Raw genomic sequence first — 19,590 nt, 5'->3', positions numbered from 1 at the left:
GTTTAGGTCTTCTGCCCATTTTTGGATTGGGTTGTTTATTTTTTTCTTATTGAGTCGTATGAGCTGCTTATATATTTTGGAGATCAAGCCTTTGTCTGTTTCACTTGCAAAAATTTTCTCTCATTCCGTAGGTTTTCTTCTTGTTTTATTTCTGGTTTCCTTTGCTCTGCAGAAGCTTGTAAGTTTCATTAGGTCCCATTTGTTTATTCTTGCTTTTATTTCTTCTGGGAGAAAATTTTTGAAATGTATGTCAGATAATGTTTTGCCTATGTTTTCCTCTAGGAGGTTTATTGTATCTTGTCTTATGTTTAAGTCTTTAATCCATTTTGAGTTGATTTTTGTATATGGTGTAAGGGTGTGTTCTAGCTTCATTGTTTTACATGCTGCTGTCCAGTTTTCCCAACACCATTTGCTGAAGAGACTGTCTTTATTCCGTTGTATATTCTTGCCTCCTTTGTCGAAGATGAGTTGACCAAAAGTTTGTGGGTTCATTTCTGGGCTCTCTATTCTGTTCCATTGGTCTATATGTCTGTTTTGGTACCAATACCATGCTGTCTTGATGACTGTAGCTCTATAGTATTGTCTGAAGTCTGGGAGAGTTATTCCTCCAGCCTCTTTCTTTCTCTTCAGTAATGCTTTAGCAATTCTAGGTCTTTGATGGTTCCATATAAATTTTATTATGATTTGTTCTAGTTCTGTGAAATATGTCCTGGGTAATTGGATAGGGATTGCATTAAATCTGTAGATTGCCTTGGGCAGTGTGACCATTTTAACAACATTGATTCTTCCAATCCAAGAGCATGGACTATCTTTCCATTTTTCAAAGTCTTCTCTAATTTCCTTCATCAATGGTTTATAGTTTTCTGTGTATAATTCTTTCACCTCCTTGGTTAGATTTATTCCCAGATATTTTATTACTTTGGGTGCTATTTTAAAGGGGATTGTTTCTTTACTTTCTTTTTCTGTTGATTTATCGTTAGTGTAAAGAAATGCAACTGATTTTTGAACGTTAATTTTGTAACCTGCTACCTTGCTGAATTCTTCAATCAGCTCTAGTAGCTTTTGTGTGGACCTTTTAGGGTTTTCTATATATAGTAACATGTCGTCAGCATATAATGATGACACTTTTACCTCTTCTTTTCCAATTTGGATCCCTTTTATTTCTTTCTCTTGCCTGATTGCTGTGGCTAGGACTTCCAGGACTATGTTGAATAGGAGTGGTGATAGTGGGCATCCTTGTCTTGTCCCAGATTTTAGTGGGAAGCTTTTGAGTTTTTCACCGTTGAGAACTATGCTGGCTGTAGGTTTGTCATATATAGCTTTTATTATGTTGAGATATGTTCCCTCTATACCCACTTTGGCGAGAGTTTTTATCATAAATGGGTGTTGAATTTTATCCAATGCTTTTTCTACATCGATTGAGATGATCATGTGGTTTTTGTCCTTTCTCTTGTTGATGTGATGTATTACATTGATTGATTTGCGTATGTTGAACCAGCCTTGTGTCCCTGGGATGAACCCCACTTGGTCATGATGTATAATCTTTTTTATGTGTTGTTGGATTCTATTTGCTAAAATTTTGGTGAGGATTTTGGCATCTATGTTCATCAGTGATGTTGGCCTATAATTCTCTTTTTTGGTAGTGTCTTTGCCTGGTTTTGGTATCAGGGTGATGGTGGCTTCATAGAATGAGTTTGGGAGTATTCCCTCCTTTTCAATCATCTGGAAGAGTTTGAGAAGGACTGGTATGAGTTCTTCTTTGTATGTTTGGTAGAATTCCCCGGTGAAGCCATCCGGTCCTGGACTTTTATTTGTAGGGAGGTTTTTAATTGCTATTTCTATTTCCTTTCTAGTGATCGGATTGTTCAAGTGTTCAGTTTCTTCTTGATTCAGTTTTGGTGGACAGTATGTTTCCAGAAACTTGTCCATCTCCTCTAGGTTATCCAGTTTGGTTCCATATAGTTTTTCATAATATTCTCATATGATATACTGAATTTCTATTTTGTTTGTTGTAATTTCTCCATTTTCCTTTCTTATTTTGCTAATTTGTGCTGTTTCTTTTTTCTTCTTTGTGAGTTTGGCCAGAGGTTTGTCGATTTTATTTACTTTTTCAAAAAACCAGCTTTTGGTTTGGTTGATTTTTTCTATGGTCTTGTTAATCTCTATTGTATTTAATTCCTCTCTGATCTTTATTATTTCCTTCCTTCTGCTGCTTTTTGGGGCTTTTTGTTCTTCTTTTTCTAATTGATTCAGGTGGTGGGTTAACTTGTTTATTTGAGATTGTTCTTCTTTTTTGAGGAAGGCCTGTATCGCTATAAACTTCCCTCTTAGCACTGCCTTTGCTGTGTCCCATAGGTTTTGAGTGGTTGTGCTTTCATTATCATTTGTCTCAACGTATTTTTTAATTTCAGCTTTGATTTCCTCATTGATCCATTGTTTTTTCAATAACATATTGTTTAATCTCCATGCTTTTCTTTTTTTCTCCTTTGTTTCTCTGTTGTTGATTTCCAGTTTCATGGCATTGTGGTCAGTAAAGATGCTTGAGATAATTTCTATCTTCTTAAATTTGTTGAGGTTTCTTTTGTGTCCAAGTACATGATCGATCCTGGAAAATGTTCCATGTGCACTTGAAAAGAATGTATATTCTATTTTTGGGGGGTGTAAAGCTCTGAAAATATCCACCAAATCTAGTTTTTCTATTGTAGTATTTAATTTCTCTGTTGCCTTGTTTATTTTCTGTCTGGAAGATCTGTCTAGTGATGTTAATGCAGTGTTAAAATCTCCAACTATGATTGTATTCCCATCCATATCGCCCTTTATCTCTGTTAGTAATTCTTGTATGTACTTAGGTGCTCCTATATTGGGTGCATATATATTAACGAGTGTAATATCTTCATCTTGTATCACTCCTTTAATCATTATAAAATGTCCCTCTTTATCTTTCTTTATGGCCTTTGTTTTAAAGTCTATTTTGTCTGAAATCAGTACTGCAACAACTGCTTTTTTGGCTTTTCCATTTGCATGGAATATCCTTTTCCATCCTTTCACTCTCAATCTATATTAGTGTCCTTCTCCCTAAAGTGGGTCTCTTGCATGCAGCATATTGAAGGTTCTTGCTTTATTATCCAGTCTACCACTCTATGTCTTTTGACTGGAGCATTTAGTCCATTAACATTTACAGTAATTAATGATAGATGTGTGTTTATTGCCATTTTGAACTTATCTTTGCAGTTGAATTGGTATATCTTCTTTGTTCCTTTCTTCTTCCTTTTGTGGTTTGGTAATTTTCCTTTGTATTATCATGGATTTTATTTAATTTTTGTGAGTCCCTTGTAAATTTTTGACTTGTGGTTACCCTTTTTTGTAAATCTATTAACCTATACCTGTTTTTATTAAACTGATAATAACATGATCTCAAACCCATCGTACTGTTAAAAAAATTTAAAAAAGAAAGAAAAAAAAATTCTCTATTTCCCTGCCTCCCTCTCCCACTCTCAGTGATTTGTATGTCTTCTTTTATAATTTCTTGTTTTCTTTATTTGCAATTCATGAGTTATCACCTTTCCAGTTGTGAGTTTCTCATTTCTGTAGCATCCTGCTGCTTTTCTATTTAGAATAGCCCTTTCAATATTTCTTTTAGCATGGGTTTAGTGTTGCTAAACTCCTGCAGCTTTTTTTTGTCTGTGAAACTCTTTATTTCTCCTTCTATCCTAAAGGATAGCCTTGCTGGATAAAGTATCCTAGGCTGCATCTTTTTTTCATTCAGGGCTTTGAATATATCTTGCCACTCCCTTCTGGCCTGTAGTGTTTGTGTAGAGAAATCAGCTGAGAGCCTTATGGGGGTTCCCTTGTAATTCACTCTTTGCTTTTCTCTTGCTGCCTTTAGAATCATTTCTTTATCCTTGACTCTGGCCATCTTGATTATGATATGTCTTGGTGTGGGTCTATTTGGATTCTTCCTGTTTGGGACCCTCTGAGCTTCCTGTACTTGGATATCTGATTCCTTCTGTAAGTTTGGGAAGTTTTCAGTCATGATTTCTTCAAAAACCTTTTCAATCCCCTTTGATCCTTCTTCCCCTTCTGGGACCCCTATTATGCGAAGATTGGGACGCTTTATATTATCCCATAGGTCCCTTATGCTATTATCATTATTTTTTATTTGCTTATCTTGTAGTTCTTCTGAATGGGTGCTTTCTATTGCCCTGTCTTCTAGATCACTAATTCATTCCTCTGCATTAACTAGTCGGCTTTGCACAGCTATTAGATCATTCCTCATCTCTGTCAATGAGTTTACCCATTCTGCTTGGCTCTTCTTTATAGCTTCAATTTCATTTTTGACATATTTTATTTCTCTAAGCACTCTCTCTTTTAACTCCTTCAGCAATTTGATCACTCCTTTTTTGAAATCTTGATCTAGTAGGCTATCGATGTCTATTTCATTGATCTTTGTTTCAGGGGATTCCTCTTGTTCTTTTAATTGGGAAAGGTTTCTCTGCTTCTTCATCTTGCTCATACGTCTCTGGCACTGTGGTTGATGGAGTATCAGTTGTCTATTTTGGATCTTAAGGATTTTATCTATCAAATGCCTATTTAGGAATAGAACTTAGAAAAAATAAGAGAGAGAGAAAGATTTTTAAAAGAAGGGAGAAAGAGGGTTTGAAAACAGTGTATAATTAATAATAGAGCGAGTTGAAGCAGAGTATTAATCGGGTTTTTAAAACCTTTTAAAACCTTTAAAAAAAAAAGGGGTGGGGAGACGAATAGATGTATTTGAAGCCTGTGTCTAATCAATAACAGGACATCAAAACCCAAGAGAAATAGAAATGAATTAAGAAGTAAAAATTAAGAGAGTAATTGAAAATAGAACAGGTAAAAACAGATTTAAAAAACAACAACAACAAAAAAACAAAAACAAAAAACAAAACAAAACAAAAAAAGGGGTTGTCGGTGTTCTCCTGGAGTGTGCGTGCTTTTAACGTGATGTCCTTCTGTCTTCGTCCTGTTTTGGAAGCTCAGCTTGTTTTCACAGGCCCTCCGTTGGCGCCCTCTTCTGTGCTGCTCCCAGCACCTGTCGGCAAGCAGATCGCGCCTCCTCCTAACACGGGGTCAGATGCAGCTCTCCTCTGCTGCGGGCGGGCGGGTCACTGCCCCTCCGGATGCCGCAGTCAGATGTTGCAGACTGGCCAGGCAGGAGGGCGGGTCGTGCCCCTTCCCAGCACCTCGGTCAGGGGTTGTGTTCCTGCCCGACAGGCGGGGGGGCTGCTCTCCCCCTGCCTGCGCCGCCGGTAGCTCCGCTGCTCTGTGCGGCTGCGCGCTCTGCGCCGGCGCTCCGCCCTGGTCGCGCTCCGGGGGTGGGCTCGGGGAAGACCGAGGTGCAGCCTCGTCCTTGCTCCGAGCCAAGACCCAGCTGCTTGTTTGTCTTTGTGGAGCAAGTTCTCTGGGGGACCAGAATGGAAGGATCCTATCTGCCCAGGGCTGTAGGCCCGTCTCAGTCTGGCCCTTGAGGCTGCTAAGCCCTTCAGTGCAGACGCAGGTTTTGCCTCTGCCCCCGCCTGGGTGCTCAGCGCAGGAGAATATGGCGGCTCTGCCTGGGCCCCGCCCCTCTTCCCCTGAAAAGTTTCCGTGTGTTTTCAGAGATGGGGGTATGCACCCTTCCCCCGAGAGCACTTCAACCTTGCTGTTTTATGGAGGGCCCAGGTTGTTCTGTCCTGTACACCCACAGCCCCGGCGCCCAGCCCCTTGCAGTCCCCTGGAGCTGCCTCCGTGCAGCCGCCCCCCGTCCTCCGCCCGGCTTGTGCAGCCTGGCCCTGCCCGCCGCTGCCGGCCCGCGTCTCAGGCTGGGTGTCGGGGGGACACTCTGTGCCTGTTTAACTTAGTTCTGTCAGACAAGGGCTGCTCTGTACAGATCCGAGCCTTGGAGGCTCCCCTTCCGTCCCGCTGGCCTCTCAATTGGAGAGGGGAGACCCAGCGAGCAAGCGCCAGTCCGCCTTTGCCGCTCCGTCCCCGCGGGACCCGTCCCACGCTGCTTTGCCTTTTGTTCTTTCTTTTTTCCTTTTCTCCTACCAGATTTTTGGCGTCTTTATCTTTTGAAGAGGGCGGTGTTCTGTCGGAGTTCCGCAGGTGCTCTGGTTGGCTGAGTGGGTCTGTAGATGTGGATCTTGGTGTATTTGTGGGAGAGGGTGACTTACAAGCGTCCTTCTACTCCGCCATCTTGCCTCTTCTCCTCGGAAACATTTTTAAAAGTATTTGTGAGTCAATAAACCATTGATGCATTTTAGGAGCGGGGATGGCTTTAGCGCTATTTGTAGCTTTCTTTCTTATACACCCATAGTAAATGGAACTTTCCTGGTTTTATAGAGGAAAGAATGTATTTTATTAATTCATTTAACAATCACTGATTGAGGAAATGACGATGCCAGTATTTAAAACAAAGAAGGCCCGTGCATTTATGGAGATTATATGCCAGTAGGAAAAGAAGAAAATAATATATTACAGATTTAATCATTTCATATGCAGATAAGTTCTGTGAAGGTGGATCTGGTCAGGATGTTTCCTGAGAGCTTAAACAAAGGTATTTTAGCATAATGCTTGGGCATGGGAGACGGGGTTCCCTGAGATGGGCCATTAATGTACACTTTAAGCTATAGGCAACATCCTTTTAGTGACTGACTTGTAACAAAAGCAATAGAATATAAAGATCAAAGTAAAAGAAACAGATCTGATATGGAGTCAGATTTCTTCTTCCTGATTACAACTCCATAAGCCCAAGTGCCAGGCTCTTGCCTCGTTTAGGGACTTAACGGTGTGCCTGATATAGTGTGCTGAGAATGAGAGAGAATGCAAGGTATACCTTGCTCAAACTGCAATCTTCCCGATGTAAAATATGAATCCTCTTTAATTTAAAAAAGTCATACTTTGATGCCTTTTTATATATATACTCTTTCTTTCACACAAGGCTCTCTCCTTTGTTTCTGTGTCCTTCCATCTGTCTTCATGTGACATGTGGTTTAATGCTTACTGTAAGACATTTCAGCTTCCATGGTGAACGGTGGGAAATTACACTGAGAGTGGTAATAAGCTATCTTCAAGAACCAAACAAGGGGAAAGAGACTTACAGTTCAGTTGCAGACACACGAGCACGGCACAGTAGAAGAGCTTCCTTGTCCTAGCTGTTTTGCATTGCAGAGAGAAGGAAAGCTTTCCTTCTTTTCAGACTTTCCCACTCTCATCTCCTGGTTTGGAGCTCTGAAGGACTTAAGAGATACTTCAGTGCTTAGGTTAAAAAACTAGGGCTGAGAATGTCGGGGGCAAAGAATGAGCTTTGTAGCCAGACAGGTCAGAGTTGGAAACTTGGCTGTGCCATTTTCCATTCCCATGTCCAAGTCTCAGTTTTCTGCTTTGGAAAGCGATTTGGCTATATTTTAAAAAGTTCAATACACACGCCAAATAACATGATCATTCTACTATTAGATGTTCTCCCTCTTGAACCTCTAATCCATGCTCACAGGAAGTCATATAGTTATGGTTATTGCACTGCTGTTTGTAATAGCAAACAAACAAATGGAAAAAAAAACAAAAAAGAAAATAATAGAACTAGATCTATTTCTATCATCATGTACCAATCTCAAAAACATAACATTGAATAATAAAAGCTAATTGCAAACAGATACATCTAATCAGGTGCCAAATATATAGTAAAAGACTCAAAATCATGTGGATAGAGAGACAATAGATGGATAGGTAGGTTGGCAGATAGACTGAAAGATGGATGGTCTGAGCACAGCAATATGAATGGGAATGACAGGCAGCAACTCCATGGTGATTATTACACCCTGGGAACATGGGCTAGAAAAAGGGAAGGAGTATGGTTTTAGCTAATTCTGTAATATTTGCTATCTTTTAAACAATCTAAGGCAAGTAAGACCAAATATGCTGACATCTGTTTAATCTCAGTGGTACGTAGGTATCAGTTACTTTTTATTTATGTATTTCAAATATTTAATAATTTTAAATAATTTGGAAGAAGGAAACAAAAAGGGAACAAGCAAGAAAGAGGTGACCTACTGGTAGGAATTTTGTAGTAAGTCTGTGCCTTCCCTGTGGCAGTTTTATTTGATCCTTCAGTCCCCTAAAATAGCCATCTGAAGAATGAAGTATTCCTCAGTGAGGATTCAGTGAGGAATGGAGGAGGTGACGTGTGTTCTAGGTGACAGGTGGGGGGTGACATCTCGCCAACAAGCCTCGTTAGTTGTGTGTGCACCCCAGGGTCAGGACAGCAGGGATGTTGCTGGGATTTCTAACAGAAGGCAACTTGGCAGTACTGTCAGAGCAGGTCTCTCTGGTTGGTAAACATATTCAGGAGTCCTCACACCTGCCTGCTGAGGTCTTTACCTTACAGGCTTGTGAAGGTCAGCAGGAAGGGCAGGTACAGCCCAACTCCTCACACTTTCGACAGCCTGGAAAAATAAGCCACATGCGGCCATCAACCACCATGAATCTTGACACAAATGAGTTTTCTTCTCCTCAGCAATTATTCATGGGAAAAAATTCTTATGTAAAATGATTAAATTCCCCAATAATTTCTATACTATTTATGAACTTTTATCATAGTTGCCTTTTTTTTCTTTCCGAAATGTTGTTGTTTCCATTGCTCACTCCCATTTGCAAGCAGCAAAGAGAAACTTCATCTGGTTTGTAGGACAATTGAACGATCGTTTCTTGAACACCTGAAGTACCATTTCTATCTCTGCCACTAAGTCTGTCAGCTTAAGACCTTTGAATTAACCAAGTGTTTCTTAGCTCACCTATAAAATAGATTTTAAATACAGTTGTTTTCAGTGAGGGTGAAACAAAATTACTCAGTACAAGACAGAGAAATTAATATTAATATGTATCTATTACAACAGTAATACAACAGGGTAATTACAACAGTAATTCTCAGAAACATCATGACCGTAAAGAAAATGAACATTGCAGATAGAGAAATTGGAATGTATTCTGGAGTACATTGAGACATTTTGATGGGAAAAGCAATTCACCTTTGACAAAACAACACTGAACATTCTAGGAAATACTTTTTAAAGCATCTGGAAAGATTGAATCCAAAGGAAATCAGCAAGTCATAGTGGAAGCATAGTCTCTGGAACCAGACCACCTGGGCTGGAATGCTGGTCCAGTTGTACTTACTACACCAGCTTGAACGAATTTACTCTGTTACTCTGTACCTCAGTTTCCTCATCAGGTTGTGAGGTTAATAAATGAGGTGGGGTATGAAGTCCTTAGAAAAGTGCCTTGGCACATACATATGGTGATGGCCTTTTTGATGTGACAACATGGCCAGGCTACAGCTGCCAGTCATCCAGTGTATCATGGATGTAGGTGTTGCTGGGAAGGTCCTTGGTGGATACTATTAAAGTCCATAATCGACTGAGTTTAAGTAAGGGATAGAAAATCCTAGATAATATGGAAGACTGGATTCCATCAACTGGAAGCTTTAAAAGCAGAACTGACGTTTCCCTGAAGAAAAAGAAATTCCTCCTGTGGAATGTCCACTTCTGTTCATGCCCCAGAGTTCTAGCCGACCTTTCCTGAAGGTGCGCACTATGGATTTCAGACTTGCTTTGCCAGACCCTACTACTGCATGAGCCACTTCCTTGCAAGAAATCTCTTAAAGTCTATCTCCTACTGGTTCTTCTTCCCTGATTGAACTGTAACTGGCACCCATTTATAGCACTGTAACATAAAGCACTTAAAAAAAAATCACAGTGTTTTCGGTTAGAGGTTGACTGGTGTTGGCAGAGAGAGGTTATGACTTAAAGTTTGCTTGGGAGTTCAGGAACAGGGAAGAACATCAAACATATTTGAGGACAGGTAGTTCCTGGATTCTTGTCCTGTCACAAGACCCAGGAAGAGGCCCCTGCCACCTTCTGTCAGCTCACCCGGACTCAACCTCCCCACAACTGAAGCCCTCTGGGGACGATGGAATGTTTCTTACTGCACCCTCAGGAGTATTTTTGTGACTTTAAAAAGAGCGGTGCAGTCTTCTACAAGCTTCAAAGTGTCCCTTTCTTTTTCCATTTTAGATAACGGATTTTAATTGTAAAGACCTTAAAATTCCTGAGACATAATTGCACCTCACCTCCTCTTACAGACAGAGAGTCAGTTACTACTGGGGCCTGATGGCCAAGGAGTCCAGCTGGTGTGGGAATCCTTTTTATGTTTGACTATTTGAAAATTGAAAATAAATAATCCTCGATTTCACCAAGGCATTTCGAAGAATGCGTTCTGTAAGAAGAGAAGGGAGAGTCCTTCTGATATGAGGATACTTTCCAAGTTGGTCAAATGTGAGAGGACAGAGGCACGGTTTGGCAACTGGTGTAGTTTCGCTTTGGTGTGTGTGTGTATGTGTGTGAATTAAGAGTCTGTCCTCTGTCAACAGTGACTTGATTTTCTTTTACCTGCTCAGCATTTCTTTGTATTAATGTATCTTCCCCACTCATTGCACTTAATGATGGTGGACTCAATGCAGTGCATCCAGAGGGCAAGTGGGGGAGGGAAGCTGAGCGCCTGAGGTTTTCCCCAGGCCTCTGCTTTTATTTAGGCAAATGAATTAATGAGATATGTGACTATTTTCTCCTTTGTGCCTATATTTTGTTCACATCATTAAACTATTTTTTTAATAAAGAGATTGAATTACAGTGAAGTATTAAAGATGACAACACGGTGCTATAGATTATACCTGGAAATAAGGCAAATTTATTATGTACCTGTTGTACATAAAATCATGTATAGCAATTCTAAGCCATATGACAAAATCAGCCCATCCTTTCTGGATCTGTCTCTTCTGCCCTTCTAACCTTCCATACCGTCTCGACTATTGACACTTGACCCCAGGACATGATGGGAGATGATCAGTTACATGGCATTTATGCAATAATGTAAACTAATCACTATGTTATGAGTTGGGGAGAAGCAATTTTTAAGTCTTTCCTCTGATCATATAGAGAGTCTTCCTACATGAGTCTGAGTGTGTGGTGGAAGGAGATAGTGTGAAGGGAAACCCTTTTTTTTTTTCAGGCAGGGGAGGTTATTGCCAGCTCCTTGGGGACAGCAGCCAGGGCTGAACACAGAACAGGAAGACATGGATTCAAGTCATGACCTGATACCTGATAAATGTGTGTCTCTGAGTAAGCCCTTTCATCTCCTGAACTTCTGGGTCTTGATCTGTAAAATAGAGGTCATAGCCGCTTCCTAGATTCACTTTGAAATCTTAAAATGATCAGTTACTTTACAGTTCTTTGTAAGTGGCAAGCACCCTGTAAATGGAAAGACTTATTTTCTCCCTCCGGGAACACATTGACATGTCCTCCTGCCCCCCTAGGTCAGGCTTCCAGCCAAGAGCACACTGTCCGAAGGGCTAAACGTCATAAGAGCTGCTACATACTGCGTCCTTACTAAGTGCCGGACACTGTTCTGAACACTTTGGTTAAATAACTCACTTGATCAACACAACAGCCTTCTCAGACAGGTACTATTAGTATTATTATCATCCATGTTTTGCAGAGGAGGAGTCTGAAGCACAGAAAGATTAAGTGACTTACCCACATTTACACAGCTGTTAAGCGATGGGCTAGAATTTGAATCCAAGTGAACTGGTTTGAAAGCAGGGTCATAATAACCCCACTCTGTCACCACGAGTAGAAGCCCTGCATAATGAATGTTTTCTCTGTGAAGTAAGGCTTTTCAATTCTTCCATAGAAAAGAAGACAGGAAAACAAGGAGTCAGATAAAAGAAGAAGAGGAGAAAGTCACTTGGGAGACATGTTGGGCACAGATAAAGGAGCACCGCTTGTGTATCTTGTGTCTGCAGGCGGATGGGAAGGGATGGAGGGACCAAGGAGACAATATATATTCATGAAGCCGTAAATCAGCCACCTGTGGGTGGTGCTCATTCTGGCCCCATGTGCCCTCTGCCTGAGAAATACAGATAAATTGTAGCTGCTCATCAGGCTAATTGGCAAGTTACAGCTATGCTATGGGCCAGATGGACTTGCCCTGTGTCTTTTGGAAAATGCAAGTGTGTGTTGGCTCCAGGCATCTCCCATCTGCTGAGCCCCCTGGCTCAAGTCTCTACTCTGCTCCTTACAGCTACACCAGGAACACGGATGGCTGATGGGTCAACCGGGAGGGTATAGGAACATTGCATACCCAGGATTCAGGTAGGGCAGTCCTTCTGTGAGATTCACACACTACCCCCAAATTATTAACACCCTGTTTCTTCCCCTTTCTCTCACTGTATGTTTTAAGTTGATTTAATAGGCAATGCAATCATTTGGTCTATGAGCATCTCTTTTGAGAACAGAGGCACAAGTTGATGTCCTTGGAGGTTACGTGGTGTAACTGTCCACAGGGTACCCTAAATTTCACTGTAGATGATAATTTCAAACTCTTCCACTGAAAAGCATCCATCAAGTTATAAATAAGTAGTGAAAATCATATTTCATTTTTTATAACCTCTCTTCCTTTAGCTACTCACTGATAATGAGAATGAAGCCGACAGTGATAATGATGACTTTGAAGATGATGTGATGGTTTCTCGTATTTATTGCATACATGATGTTCCAGGATTATGACGAGCTGTTTGCATGTAATATCTCATTTAATCCTTGCAACAACCCCATTTGCTGGTTATTATTATTATCCTGATTTTGAAGATGGAGAACTGCAAAATTGTTAAGTAGTTCAGGAAATTTCAAAGTAGTGACATGTATTAATACCTAAATCATGTATTTATTAAATTTCTGAGCAGAGATTCAAATCCAGCTCTGATGCTTGAGTTGCCCCTTTTACCACTGTTAAGTGATATTAAGAGACTTAACTTCCCCAAATCAAGTGCACACTTAAAGGAGAAGATAAATAAGAGAAAGACCCAGGGAAGCTACAAATTGAATCTGCAGCCTTTGATGTCAAGAGTTGACAGAATATATATGCTTATCTAAACACTTGAAATTTTATATATATTCATATATATATATGTAGCTATAGATATATAAATTGCTATATATATATATAAAATATAGTATAAAAATAGGTTTTAGACAACTATTTGAAAGCATTCCTTAAAAATGGTACATTTCACATGCTAAATGCTGACAGCCATCACCTCTGGAGAGTTACATGATGAGCAGTGAAAAAGGCCTTTCAATTTTTATTTTTGCAATTCTATGTTATTGGAATCTTATACACCTATATGATTTGATATCATTTTAAAAACGAGAAACAGGAGGAAAGAAGTATCATTTACATCCCCATATATGATGCTAGCAGACCAGAACAGATTTACCGTGATATTAATGAAGCTTCAGCAGCAGGGCCCTTTCACAGACCTTTGTGCTGAACTTTGTATCGGCTTCCAGTGCCACAAAATTTGAAATTGCTCTATGAAGATATACTTGGTAACAGAGAAATAACAAAATATAAAAAACTTAGTCAAATGTGTTTACTATCGCCATCAAACAGTGCTATGAGACAAAGTGCACATTTAAAAGCAAGTTTAAAGACCTTTGGATAAAATCGAAAATCATTTTTAAAACATAATTTAAATAACTTAAAATGAAGTTTAAAAAGTGGTCCATTTCCTATTCTTTGTTTCCTTTCTCTGTGCCTTTTTTATTTCCTCTTCCCTCCAAGTGTTTCTGTGTTTTCCTAGAAGGCTGAAAAGATGGCAGGGTAATTTCAGCAGGGAATTTTATGCAGATGCAGTATTTATGACGGTAGTCCTAGGGAGAGTTGGTGATTAATGATCACACATAACATGGTTCAATATATATATATATTTTAAATCGTCTTCCTTATTGGCAGCAATACACTACAAAGGGGAATGTACATGACAGGATCTCTTAATCCGAGGACACAGACCAATGGGTCAGTTGGGTATTGTTTATAATCTTTAAGATCAATGATTTTGAAGGTCATGCATGGCACACATTTATTTAGCCTGCCAGTAGCTAGTCTGTTTCCTGGATGTGTTAACAAAATTGCTAACGTTAACTATTTTCTTTGCCTGGCTTTGAATGCTATTTATTTTTCCAAACAGCTCTTTGAAGACAGATGTGCCATGCACATCAGAGCGTAGGGAAACTCAGCCACAACATTCCTCTGACTCCCAGCTTCTCTGTAGAAATGAGCCAAGAACTCACACATTTGGGAGGAAATTATGTATCTGAAGTGGCAGCAGAAATAACAACCATCCAAATAAGAAACTCACCGAAGTGAGGTCATTGGAGAAGGGTGTTAGAATCATACCACCTCTCAGTATCTTTTAGTTTTAGTTAATTTTTCCCCCCAGAGTCTCTCTACTGCAGGATGTTTGCCTGCCTTGAGAGGCCCTAAGCCAGTGATTCTAAATCCTGGAGCTTTAAAAAAAAAAAAATGCCAGGGCTATATCTCTAGAGACTTCATTCAATTGATAGAATCCAAGTGTGGGTATTTTTAAAAAACTTCTAAGAGGATTTTGAGGTACAGCAGGGTTGAAGCTACTCGTCTGTGCCCCAACTAACCAGTCCTATCCCTCTGCTCTGCCACAGATATGCAGCGTGTCTCATCTCTTGAGCAGCCTTTCCCTCCCCACCTTCCTCTGGCTCCCCAGCCTTCTCTTATGTGCTCATGCATTCATTCATGTGTTCAAAAAGTACTTACTATGTATGTACTAAGTAAATAATAGTAATGGAAATACGAGCACTGTCTTTGAAGAGTCAGTGTTTATCAGACTAACTGTACTGATTTGCCCGGGGGCAGGGGGTTTTCTGGATGTGGGATGTTCAGAGCTAAAACCAGAAAAATCTTGGGCAATGAAGAAGTAACATTTAATAAATATATACGTGTATATATATATATATATATATATATATACTATATATATCATCTCTCATTTTTCTTCAAGTTCAGAGAAGGTAGGGACTCAGACAGGAACCGTGCCTAGTAAAATTTGAATTTCAAATAAACGTAATTTTTGAGAAAGTACACTTGTTCTATAGTGGGTGAATTCTCATTTCAAATTTCCAGCTCATCTAATGGGGAGATAGCAACTTCCCAGAAAGATGGGTCCCCCTGTATAAAGGTCTGTTCCTGCTGAGATACGGTGGGGTTCAGTCTCTTGGTAACAGCAGCACATGCCTCTGGTGGACAGAGATATAAAGTGAGTGAAATAGCTGCTTGTGAACATTTTGGGGTATTTTTGCTACCACCAATCCCATATAACCAAACTGCAGTAGTTTTCACTGAGCAGGAGAATCACCCCACCCCCAGCATGTTACTCTGCTAGTGTTGCACTGTAGAATGGCGCACCATTCTACAGCGGGATGGAGACCAGACAATTGATGCCTACCTAGTGCAATCTGGGGGAAAGTCAGAAAACATTTTTGGCTCATTGTCAAGTACTATTTGTAATTCATGACATTTTAAATTAAAACTTAGGCAAGGAATGCATGGATACATGGTGATTGTTTCAGAACTGGGGGTCTACCCCTAGCATGTCTATTATTATTTCAGCTCATGGTTCCTCTTGGAGCACCTGCACGGGGCCACACGTTTGGAAGAGGCTGAGGCCATGATGTCTCAATGACTTCAAAGAAAGTCATGTCATATTATGAAGCAGGTCTTTGTGGGACTTTGCTAACACTCTCTCATCCTTCTTGTGTATTCCTATGTACTTGACTTTGTTTCTTCACCCTTCCGAAAGAGCGTCTACTGACCTACCCACTGAATATGGGATAAACCTGTGACTTGCTTTCACCAGTGAAATTTGTCAAAAGTGACACCAATTACTTGGGCCTCGAGATGCGGGTGGCTTCTGCCTCATCCTTCCATCCTTGTGGCTGAGCCGTCAAAAATGGCTGGTCTGAAAGCGGGTAGGCCTGTAGCCAGGGACTGGCTGGCCAGTGGGAGGACTCAGATCCTCTTCAGAGATGTGGGAAGACGTGAGTGGTGTTGTTTTAGAGGTTCTGGTAGAGGTTGAAATGCTACCCATGCAGAGGGCAACCAGCCTGCCAGAGAGTCTTACTGTCTGCACGGGAGTGATCTTGCCTGAGTGCAGTGTTTATCAGTTACTTCCTTGTTTGAGATTTTTTAATTACCAAACCTGTCCCTAATATTTGCAGGGCTTGGGGCAAGAGTACAAGTGAAAACCCACATAGCCAAATATATAAAAATTATAAATCAATTTAACAGACTGATAAAAATAATATCCTTTATGTTGACATATTCTTTTTATCTGTTTTTTTAAATGAATATTCCATTATGTTGACAAGAATTAACACATACATGTAAAGCTATGGTTTATATTCTAATGAATCAAGAAAATAGTAAAAACAACTAAATTGTATTATTGTGTATATCTGAGTGTTTTAATACAGTTTATTATATTAAGATGACTAAGAAAATAGACACATGAAATACATAGCTTTTATATATTAATTCTGTCATATTAATCTTAGCAAAATCGCTGTTATTTTCATCAAGACTTTCATATAATTTGTGTTCTAGTGACTGTAATGATCTAAGTAATTAAAAATATTTAAAGTGTACAAAAATTAATTTTGGATGTATTTTCCTCAAAGTGTATGATAAAGTAAATATAAAAGATGGAATATGAAAGTCATTTTTCATATGTCTTTTCAAAAAAGGCCTTTCTCCCAGAAGGTCAAAGTTATCTATAAAATTAAAAGGCAGAAGTTAAATTATAACAAAAGAATACCAAAATATTAAATAAGATACTTTTAAGTAAAGCTTTCACCCTCACGCCAGCTGTTTCGCCACCAGGTACTGCGGGATGAGAAACCACGAGGAGGAAAAGCGAATCATAGAACAGAAGCCCCGGTGGACTGTCAGGCACCGAGTGGGAGGTCCGGGTGACCCAGGTAAGCCCAGGTGAGCCCAGTCCGATCCCCAGAGGATGCACCAGCTGAACGCAGCTTTCTGAGAGCGCCCAGACAAGGTAAGCAAAAGAACCAGCCTGCCGATACACGGAATCATAAGAAATCATAGTTCGTTATTAGAAATCAGAGTCAGTATTATTCTCATTTACAAACAGGGAAGAAAGAAGAAACGACCTGCCCAGTGTAATACTGTCAGGAACTGTGACGGGAAACAAACACTCCATATTTTGTTTTCCTTTCGTCTGTTTCTTAGGAAGCTGCAGAAGGGAATCTTCAGGAATTTCAGGAAAATTGTAAATGGATCTAGATAATTGCTTTGGCCCATAGATTTTATGGTAAATTATATAGGTAAAGTTAATCCTTGTTTTTAGATTCCCTGACACTTGCAGAGCAGCAAAATAGTAAGAGCAAATTCTGTATTTGGCCCTGAGTTAGTGCAAGGAGGAAGCTATATCAAGTGAACTAAATAAACAAGAAGACTTGAGGTGTGTTTAGCAAAATCCCTGGTACTAACAGAAATACTGTTACACTTCTAGCTGCACACATACAGACCTGACCACAAATTAGCCTTCATTATATTCAGTGAAACCACGAGCATCTAGTTTTATAAAAGTTAGTAGCTGAGGCGTCATTAGTCAGGCATTTCAAATTAACAGACAGATATATGTTGAGCCATCCTGTGCATGAGGCTCTGTGTTGGCTGTTGTCTCACATGGTCCACCCGAAAAACCAGTGTGGATGACCTCTTGTAGCCGGCTCAGGTCTCTGGAATGATGTGAGTGTTCCCCTTTGGTGGTGACAGTGGATGAGTGAGGACCCTGGATTCATTGTTGTGCACCCTTGAGGGTATGTGAACTAGTGGTCATCTGTGTATCAGATAAAGGGTTCCTGTTGCACACATTTGGCCCAGAAATGTATTGATAACCTCATCTATCCATTTCAAATAGAAGAGGGGAAACGTTTTTTTATTTTATGCTCTTGAGTTGTTTGAATATTTCTTTACAAAAATTACAAAGGTAATTTTTATTTGATACTACTAATTTTTTATAAGTACACGTGCTCAGAAGCTAAAAGGGAAGACAACCTGTGTGTATCTTTTGAATCATTGTGTGAACATCTATTTATGTTATTTAAAGTACTTTCATTTTCTATTAGTTTGCTCAGGATCCCAAAACAAAATGCCACAGACGGGAGGGCTTAAACAACAGAAATGAATTTCCTCACAGTTCTGGAGGTAGGAAGTCCAAGGTCAAGGCGTTGGCAGGTTTGGTTTCTCCTGAGGCCTCTCCCCGCGGCCTGCAGATGGCTGTCTCCCTGCTGTGTCCTCACCTGGTCTTTTTGCTGCGCGTTCGCCTCCCTGGTGTCTCTGCCTCTGTCCAAATTTTCTCTTCTAAGGACGTCAGTCCGGTTGGGTTAGGACTTACCCATATAACCTCATTTAATCTTAATTACCTCCTTGAAGGTCATATTTCCAAATACAGTCACATTCTGAAGTACTGGCAGGTAAGGCTTTAACACATTCATTTAAAGGGCCGGGCACAATTCAGCCCATAACAATTTCCATTATCTTATTTATAATGACAGAATATGTAAATCCCTTTATATTTTTATTAAAGAGTATTTTATGTATTCCTCTATACATTATTGCAACATTCAAGCTTTTATGACTATAAGAGTAATTAATATTTAACATTTATGTGGCACTTACTCTCGGTCCGGCATGGCACTAATTATTTTATTTGAATATATTGTGTTAGCTTCATGCAACCATTTGAGCTAGCGCCTGCTATTATTTCTATTGTGGGGGTGAGAAAACGGGGATTGAGAGATGTTCATGGACTTGGAAATTGATTACTGATAAATGGAGAGGACCAGAGGCCCTTTGCAGGCATAACAGCTTTGTGAAGTCCACATTGCAGGTGTGGTGTAATCTGGGAGGCTGGGGGAGCAAAAAGTTCCCTTACAGATTTTGAACTCCTAATAAATAAATAGAGTTTATTCCATTTATTCTTTGTATTTCTAGCATTTTATTGCCTCGCAAATAATTGACACTCATACTGATGCCGGTTGGTTTGTCGGTTTTTTTTTTTTTTCTTGTTTTGAAAAATAAGGAAATTACAAAGAAGTAACTTTGCAGTTGATTCAACCTAACATTCTAAAGCCAAATATCAGTAAACATTCTGTTGAACTTGAATGCAGGCTGCTTCATATGAATCAAACCAAATTAAGAGATCGCATGGTTTGCCTAAGGCTACCCAGTTCTTTGCGACAGATTAAAAAATTAGAACTTAATTCCATTTCTGGTCCAGTTATTTTACTTTTGCACCAGATTTTTCTCTCCACGAGTGGAAAGTCCCTGCTGACATTTGTAGGAGAGAGAGAGAAACATGTTACATATTCTTTTTAAAATGCTTGTTAAAGTTCCCTCAAAAAGTGAAGCCCAACTCACAGCTTTTCTCTTCTGGCAGCCAGATAATTTGACTTAATAACTCAGAGCCAGCCTGAGATGGAGGAAATTTAGTGCTATCTTCAGAATGGCCGCAACTGCGTTTAAAATTTATCATGGAAAAAAAAACCCACTTCCATTGAGCACGACATTAGTATTACACCTGCCTGCAGACTTGATCGTGAACGCACCCTTGCTTCCCGAGCTGCT

General features: G+C 39.8%; 1 protein-coding gene across 1 annotated transcript in view; it reads left to right on the top strand.

Moving 5' to 3' along the window:
- LOC116284472 (uncharacterized) overlaps positions 1-19,590 on the top strand; it is a 943,500-nt gene that overhangs the window by 756,436 nt on the left and 167,474 nt on the right. The window contains exon 7 of the mRNA XM_072945588.1: positions 16,819-18,168. The gene's annotated coding sequence lies outside the window, so the exon portion shown is untranslated. The remainder of the gene's footprint in view (positions 1-16,818; positions 18,169-19,590) is intronic.

This window comes from Vicugna pacos, chromosome 20, assembly GCF_048564905.1.
Source record: "Vicugna pacos chromosome 20, VicPac4, whole genome shotgun sequence".
Classification (NCBI taxonomy): Eukaryota; Metazoa; Chordata; class Mammalia; order Artiodactyla; family Camelidae; genus Vicugna; species Vicugna pacos.
The sequence above is the reverse complement of the archived record's forward strand: the minus strand, read 5'-3'. Positions and strand labels throughout refer to the sequence as shown.